We start from the raw sequence: 8,546 nt of genomic DNA, 5'->3' as shown, positions 1-8,546 counted from the left end.
TTTTATTTTAAAAGTCAGAGGATGCACCCTAGGAAAGCGTGCAGGTGAAGTTTACTCATTGTAGAGTATAAGGGTTTGAACACAATAATGAAGAAAATGCCATGAAGGCTATGTTAACCAGTTCGGTGAAAATATTTCAGACTGTATATGGAACCAGCACATTGTACCTCATGATTGCATTATTGTACACATCTATGATTTAATAAAAAAAAATCAGAGGAATGAGGAAACTACTTTCTTTTCCAGAAAATTAATTCTAACATTGATGTCTCACATATAATAATTTCACATATGGTAAGCCTAAGGCTTAAATAAGAGGAGTAAGATTCTCTCCCTAGATAACATCCTACTAATATTTAAAAATTCTCAAGTCACTAATCTTAATTAATAGTAATATTTCTCTCCCACCAGTAATAACAGTCACATAAACATGGTGATTCTGATAAAATATTACTCAAATATGTATACATCTGAAATATTAAGATTTTTAAAGTGACAGAGAAACAAAAGGACTCCAAGGTACTAGTATCAGGATATTCATTGCTGTACTTCTTAAGTGGCAAACTCCTGGAATCAGCAAAAATTTTCACATCAATAAAGTCATTGGAAAAAAACTAAGTGTCTAGGCCTGTGGTGTGTTTCTAGGAAAGTCATCACAATACACACTTAATTTTTTTTTTTTTTTTTTTTTTTGCAGTTTTTGGCTGGGGCTGGGTTTGAACCCACCACCTCCAGTATATGGGGCCGGCGCCCTACTCCTTAGAGCCACAAGCGCCACCCACACACTTAATTTTTTTTTAAAGGATGCCATGATCTCATTGATATAAGTATTTAAAGTGTGTGTGTGTCCTTATAAACGTATATTCATTCATTCACCAGATGCCCTATTAGGTTACACGTACATTTGCCTTCGAAATATCACGGAAACAGAGGGGAATAAGACAAGGTCCTTATTCTCATGGAGTTAGAGAGTCTTTATTTCTCATGGAGGAGAAAGACAGTAAACAAGTAAACAGATAAGTGAGATACTTAAACAAAGTGATCAATACTATAAAGATAAAAAGGAGACCAATTGTCAAATCACACAGACGGGGTAAGCTAAGACCTGAAAGCCGATTCAAAAGGGAAGAGGTTCTTTAGGCAGAGAAACCATCCAAAACAAGAACCTCAGAGAGGACAAAGCCAGTGAGGGAAATAAGGTCAGGGGAGATGACAGAAGCTGAAGGAGGAGGCAGAGCCAGATCATGAAGAGTCTTATGAAGCTGACGTTGGGGCAACATGACCTAGAATGACTTATATATTTTTTAAAATGCATAAACACTCCCATGCTGGTCCCCAGGATGCATTAGAAAAAGCTACTATTGGAGAAAGAACATTTTTATATTTTTTAAATATATGCATATGATTTTGAATATTTAATGCTAAATGAGCTAAGAACGTAAGATGGCAAACTAACCCTGCGAATTTCTGTATGTTTCTTTGTTGTTTAGCTTGCCATACTTTTTCTCAGCCTACTGTAATGCTATCAATTCTCACCAGACTGTGGACAAGAATAATGTCATAGTAACATTATTTAACATCTTCAAACTTCTAAATTCCCAACTTATTCGGGCAGAAATGACTTTTTAAGCCCCTTCCTCTCTTCCAGCTTTATTTGAAACCAGGGCCTAACTTTCATGCACCCTAGGGTTTCTGTGAAGGGGAATACGATCTCTCTCCCTGAGGTAATGAGTTAATGCACTACGCTCAAGCACTGGATGTATAGTGAAATCATCTGGAAACTTACTAATGGCTACAGACGCTCAAGAAAATAGGATAAGACATGAAAGTCTGCATTTTATACCAAGCTCTCAGGTGAGTCTCACACATACCCAAGGCTGAGAACCACCAATGTATTTACGCCATCTAGCACAATTCTTGGCACATGCAAGCTCTAATAAAAAGGTTTGCTCCTTACCCTCTCTTCTCCTGTCTAAACCATTGACTGTCTGGCTTCCTTCCCATTATCCATCTCAGCAAACATCTCAGCTCAGTAACATTAAGAAAATAAAAATTAACAGACATAAAATATAAGATCCTGGACAATTTAATAAGAACACCACATATGCAAATATTAAATAGCGTGTGTCCTATGATGACAGCCATGTAAAAATGTGCATATGCATGAGATATATGGGAAGTATATAAGACTCAGGCCTCTCAGTGAGTGGTGTTGATGGAACTGGATCTGCTCAAATCTCTCAGTGCCTCCCCAACATGGGACAGTGATGCATCGGCACCCAAACCTGTCTTGCTAGTGGCAGCATCTCCAACCCTGGGATGACTCAGCTCTCCCAGAATTGAGGACGAGACTCCAGCATAGTAGCCACTGTGCCTGCCATGATGAAGCCACCACAGTTCCTGTGTCCCAGCCAGACTGGCAAGCTCACGGAGCCTCTGATTCTTCCTTCCATCTCAACTTGGAAGAACTACATGGGATCTGGGTCCCCTAGTGCAGGGACAAGGTAAAAATAACTCACAAGTTTGAAGGTTACATTTTGTGAAAGATGGAGGTACAGAAAGACCAACATACATATTCCCAGCCCTTCTAGGCCCACTCTCCTCCACTCCTCATCCCTATACCCACCTTCACACTGGACTGATGGTTCCATGAGTCACCACCTAAAGCCACAAGTCCCCCAGCTCACTCCAACCTGAAGCAATCAGTTAACTGGGCACCTGACCTCACCCATTGTTCCATGGTCTGCAGATCTACGCAAACCTACCCCCAAAGGCCACAGGAGCTGAAAGGCTGAGGAAAGAGGCTGACAAATGCAGTTTCTCAGAAAGAAAATATATGATAGAGACTTACAATGGGTGCGATGTCTTGGGCAGCCACAGAACAGTGGTTCCATCTGCACACCAGCCCTCCAGAAAGTACCCTTTATATAGCAAGTGTTTAGGGTAAAGACATGTGCAGCTGGTCACGTTTCAGACTTTCTTGCTGAAACTTGTGACCACAGAAAGTGTTAGATAAGCATCTTTGTTAGGGGTTATCTATACAATGGCTATTACCAAAAGACCTTGCTGTAAAAGAACACTTTGGTATGCAAGAGTCAAACATCAGCCATCATGGTGGTTTCACTTCAAGATGGCATCATTCCTGCCATGCAACAGACTGTTTTCCTACACCCATGCTTACAAAATTTATCAGACAAGGAGCATCCCCTATACCCAGCTTGGGAACTACCGGAGCCTGTAGAACACAGCCAACAAGAAAGATGTCCTAGAAAACAGAAACAGAGTCTGCTAGATGGACAGCAACTTCCTTGAGATCACAGAGATCTAGCCACTCCTGCCCATCAGGGTTTGTTTCTTGCTATGGACCAGTGACAGCCAGAGGGTTTGCCCTTTGTCCCTGTCTAAATGGAAGCTTATCTGAAGTTTAGTTTTCCTGCTTCTTAACCATTGCATAAGATTATGCCAGGAACCAGTAACTGGTGGTTAGGTATATATGTCATTTAAAACACAAGGCGACCTGATGGAGGAAGATAAACATAGATCTTGGACTTTGAGAAGAAGGTGAAAGGGTTGTTTAAATATGAAGGAAAAAGTGGCATTGGGCACCAAAGAGGTGCACTGCTAGTACATTAGAAAATGCTAGCTACATTAGAAAAAAATGCTCATTAGAGCATTTCCTTTTGAGCAGAGTCTCACTCAATACCCCTGGGTAGAGTGCCATGGTGTCAAAGTTGGCAGCAACCTCAAACACTTGGGCTGGAGCAATCCTCTAGCTTCAGCCTCCTGAGTAGCTGGGACCACAGGAGTCTGCCACAATGCCCAGGTAGTTTTTCTGTTTTTAGTAGAACAAGGTCTCAGTCTTGCTCAGGGAGTCTCCAACTCCTGAACTCAAGAAATCCACCCATCTCATCCTCCCAGAGTGCTAGGATTACAGGCATGAGCCACCAGGCCTGGCCATTACAGCATTTTTAAATAAACTTATTGGCTATTTGGATTTGCTTTGTTATGAACTGCATATTCATATGTTGTGTTTATTTTTCTGTTGAGTTGCTTTGATTATTTGTCAAATTGTAGGAGTTCTGTGTATATAATAGTTATGAACCCTTAATAGCTCTATCATCTTCTTTACAAATATTTCCTACAAATCTAATGCTTGTTTGTAGGCATACAAAAGTTTTGGTACTTATATTATTGGATATACAAATTTTTAAAAATAGCTTCTAGGATATTTTTTTATTAGGCCTTTCCTTCCCCTAAACTGTATATGGAATTTCATAGATGTTTTTTCTAAAATGCTTATTATTTAATTTTTATATTTAAGTTTTAAACTGAAATTTACTTTTGAATATGCAACATGTAATAATCCATTTTTATTTCATTCTAGATGGACAGTCTGTTGTGCCAGTACCAATTACCTCTGAATTGAAATGATCTATTCATATGCTAACTTCCATCTTTCTTGGTTTATATTTTGATCAACTCTTTGTCCACTCCTATTCCAGTTCCGTATTACTTGGGCTATAGTGGCTTCATACTATATTATGATATCTGGAATGTTCCCTGGTTATTCTTCTTTTAGATATCTGAATATTTCTTGGCTATTTGTAAGTAACTTTCTTCCAGCTGAATTTTTAAGTCATTGTATCCACTTTGAAAAAGCAAATCCAGGCTTGGAGCCTGTGGCTCAAGCGGCTAAGGCACAGCCACATACACCAGCTGACGGGTTCGAATCCAGCCTGGGCCCACCAAACAACAATGACAGCTGCAACCCAAAAATAGCCAGGCGTTGTGGTGGACACCTGTAGTCCCAGCTACTTGGGAGGCAGAGGCAGGAGAATCGCTTGAACCCAGGAGTTGGAGGTTGCTGTGAGCTGTGATGCCAAGGCACTCTACCAGGGTGACAGCTTGAGGCTCTGTCTAAAAAAAAAAGAAAAAGAAAAATCAAATCCAAGTTAGCATTTTAATTGGAATTGCATGAAATATAGAAATTGATTTGGGATAATTAGCTTTTCATAATTGAATCTTACCCAAGAATATGGTATGCTTTTCAGTTTATACACACCTTGATTTTACATTGAAATTATTATAGTTTTATTCATGTTGATTCTTTGTTTTGTTATACTCTGGGGGTAAATTGATTGCATTTATGGCACCATAGAGGCAGACTGCAGTTTTCCACATCATCTAACTTGCTTTGGTCAAAAGAATGCAGAATGATGGTATGCTTGGCTAGGTTCCAAGCCTAGGGCCCAGTGTTCCCTGCAGGTTTCTGCTTGTTCTTTTGTATCTTTGCCATAGTCATGAAAGTAGCTTCCTGTGTAGCTTCTGCTCCTTCCGTCTAGAGACAGACCCCAAAGCACAGCCATTTAGCTAAGCCCAGCCAAGAACTATAGATGAAAATACCTCACAGATGGTACATGCAAAGGTCTCTTTGCCATTCTCCATGCACCCCTGAGAAGAAAGCAGCTCCCCGCTATCTCTGCACAACGTTGCTGTGACTCATCTTATGCACATCATCGAGTATAAACGACCCTGCTATTTTGACCTCAGCAGACAGAACCAGATATTGTCATCCATGCTAAAGACAGACAGGATGAATTGAACATTCGGTAGAACTAATCTTCTGAGAAGCTTAGAGTGAAACTGCCCAAAAGGGATACCCTGTATTAGATGCAAATAGAAACACAATCAATTTTTCTTGGTAATGATGAAGTGACATGTACCCAGAAGTGGGTCCGTACAACCCTTGCATGATAAACAATTGCTCCCTTTCTCCATTAGCTTGCTCACATTTCAGTCTTGGAAATGATGTCTATCTATTTCCTTGGGGTTTGACCTATGAATGTCAATCAATCTCTGCTTTCTTTATATGTCACATGACTAACTTTTATTTTCAACAACAATAACTGCTGATTGTTAGTATTTACCTATAATGACAAAAATACTAGCATTAGCATTTTATAACATTTACATGTCTTCTTTCATTTAGATCTAATAAACTAATCTTGAGATAGTCATTATTGTTATTGCCTTTTTACCAGAGAGGTAAAATAACTACTTCAATGCTATACAGCTTCTAAACAGAGGAGCTGGGATACAGATCCAGACTTGTCTGGCCCCAAGGCTAGACTTCTGTGCTTCCATACAGCAGTGGTTCTCAAAGTGTGGTCCTGAGACAAGCAGCATTGGCTTCACCTAAGACCTAGCTAGACATGCACGTGCTCAAGTCCCATCCAAACCCTCTGAAAAGACACTTCAAGGGTGGAATCCAGGAATCTGCTTTAACAAACCCTCCTCACCAGGATTCTGATACCTGTTCATGTTTGAGAACCATTGCTGTACACCATACAACCTCAACATAATAGTATTAAAGGAAAGAAAGAACACTGTGAGCAGAAATTAACTAGCAGACTTCCTAAAGAAGTTTTGCTACAGCTGAGCCTTACTAGAGAGAATAGAAGCAGGTGTTAAAAAGGAGATGGCACTGTTTCTAGAATTGATTCCTGTCTTCTTTATAATACTATGAACTCTGAAGGAAGTATAGTGCTCAACTCAGTACTGACACACTGAGATATTCAATAAATTTTGTTCAATGAATAAAATTTTGGATAATAAAACACATATTTCATGACATGAGTGAGACTGATCATTGTACTTCTGTATAATCTATGTCCTAGCAATTTTATTTTAAATTTCTTACATTTAGAGTCTGTTTCTGGACTTTAAAACCCCTCTGCACAAAGCATTCATACCCTTATGTCACATGGCTCTCAGCATGAGTGCCATGTGCTTCTATAACACTGTGAAGATAATACAGACAATTATGTTCAATTAGCTCTAATAAGTAGATTACTGCCTGAACAGATGAAAAAGGACACTCACATATAGTCTTGTAAAATAAAGAACCTTTAAGAATTTGAGGGAAAAAAATTAAATTGTTAAGTGTGTGTCACACTTTATGGGGGCAAGACATGATTGCAAGAGGGACTTTACCTATCAGTTGCAATCAGTGTAACCTGGCTTATTGTACCCTCATTGAATCCCCAACAATAAAAAAAAAATACATTTTGTAGGATATAAGAAATATTTAATCCATTACAATCTGAATTGGGCCCATATCCAGTAAATAGAAGATTATAAGTGGTATTCCCATTCTAATTCATACAATACTAAAATGTTACAATTGCTAATTCTCTTCTATTAGAGAGAGTCCTATTCATACAGATCACATAATGAAAATGGAATACATTTATTTTCCATCATAGCAGTGCCCTTGCTGTGATTTTGATGAGGACTCTTTAGCTATGCATTAACACAGAAGTAATTTAAAGTCATAGGGTTCTCCAAGAAACACTATTATTCCTAAAAAAATTATACCCAGACTAGTCTGAGTGATGAAGATTTTCCACTATGCGAAAATGCCCCCTCCCCCAATGCTAATTGGGAAATTAGAATAAGAACCAAACAAGAGGCAGAGAAGGCATGTCTTAATCAAATATAAATATGGAGTCTTAAATATTTTTGTACTTTTTGAAAGGCAGTGTAGTAGAGAGAGACTTTAAGAAGATGGCTATTTTTTTTAACATGTAACTGTGTATCATGACTTCCTGGAGGACGTTTTTAAAGCAGGATATGTTCTAACTAAATCTGGAATATTGGACAAGAAGTAGTTCATAGCTAAGATAAATAAAATCAGTGGGACAGAGATTAATGTCTATGGAATTTAAGATGCTTTCAATCAACATACAAAGGCTAAGTCTGTGACATAAGACAGAGAAGTTCTATTTAAAGCCCATAAAAAATGCATCGTTTCAGGCAGCTCGGGTTTATAATCCCTTCCCTTGATTGTGGGATGGTTCCAGTGACTCGCTTCTAACAGAATATGGCAAAAGTGATGGCATCTCACTTCTGAGATTGGGTACCATAAATGGTAGCTTCCATCCTGGATGCCTGCCCTCACTCTCTCATGCACTCACTCTGAGAGAAGTCCTCTTGCTACGTTAAAAGGTTCCCATAGCAAGGAACTGAGAGAGCTCAACAGCCAGCAAAGAATGGACACACTCAGGCCAGCATCCCGAGAGAAAGTGAATCCTGCCAATGAGCAAGTGAGTAAGCTTCCTTGTATATGCTTCCCAGTCAAGACTCAGATGAGACTGGAGCCCCATCCCATAGTTTAATTGCAACCTCACAAGAGACCTGGAGCCAGAGGCATCTAGCAACCTCAGTCACAGAAAATGTGAGCTTATGGATGTTTTCTATTTTAAAACTCTAAGTGCTAGGAATAATTCATTAAGCAGTGATAGGAAACTAAAACAAAGAATGACTTGGAGTCCTGTAGAGAAACTAAAAAAGAACTCAAGACTATAGCTTAGCATTAGCTCAAAGGTTAAAAGGAAAATGTACTTTGGGGCTGGGCAGGGTGGCTCATGCCTGTAATTCTAGCTCTCTAGGAGACTGAGGCTAGAGCATTCCTTGAGCTCAGGAGTTAATACCAGCCTGAGCAAAAGCGAGACCCTGTCTCTACTAAAAAGAGAAAAAAATAGCTG

Source organism: Nycticebus coucang, chromosome 11, assembly GCF_027406575.1.
Source record: "Nycticebus coucang isolate mNycCou1 chromosome 11, mNycCou1.pri, whole genome shotgun sequence".
In the NCBI taxonomy this organism is placed as follows: domain Eukaryota; kingdom Metazoa; phylum Chordata; class Mammalia; order Primates; family Lorisidae; genus Nycticebus; species Nycticebus coucang.
This window is presented reverse-complemented; position numbering follows the sequence as displayed.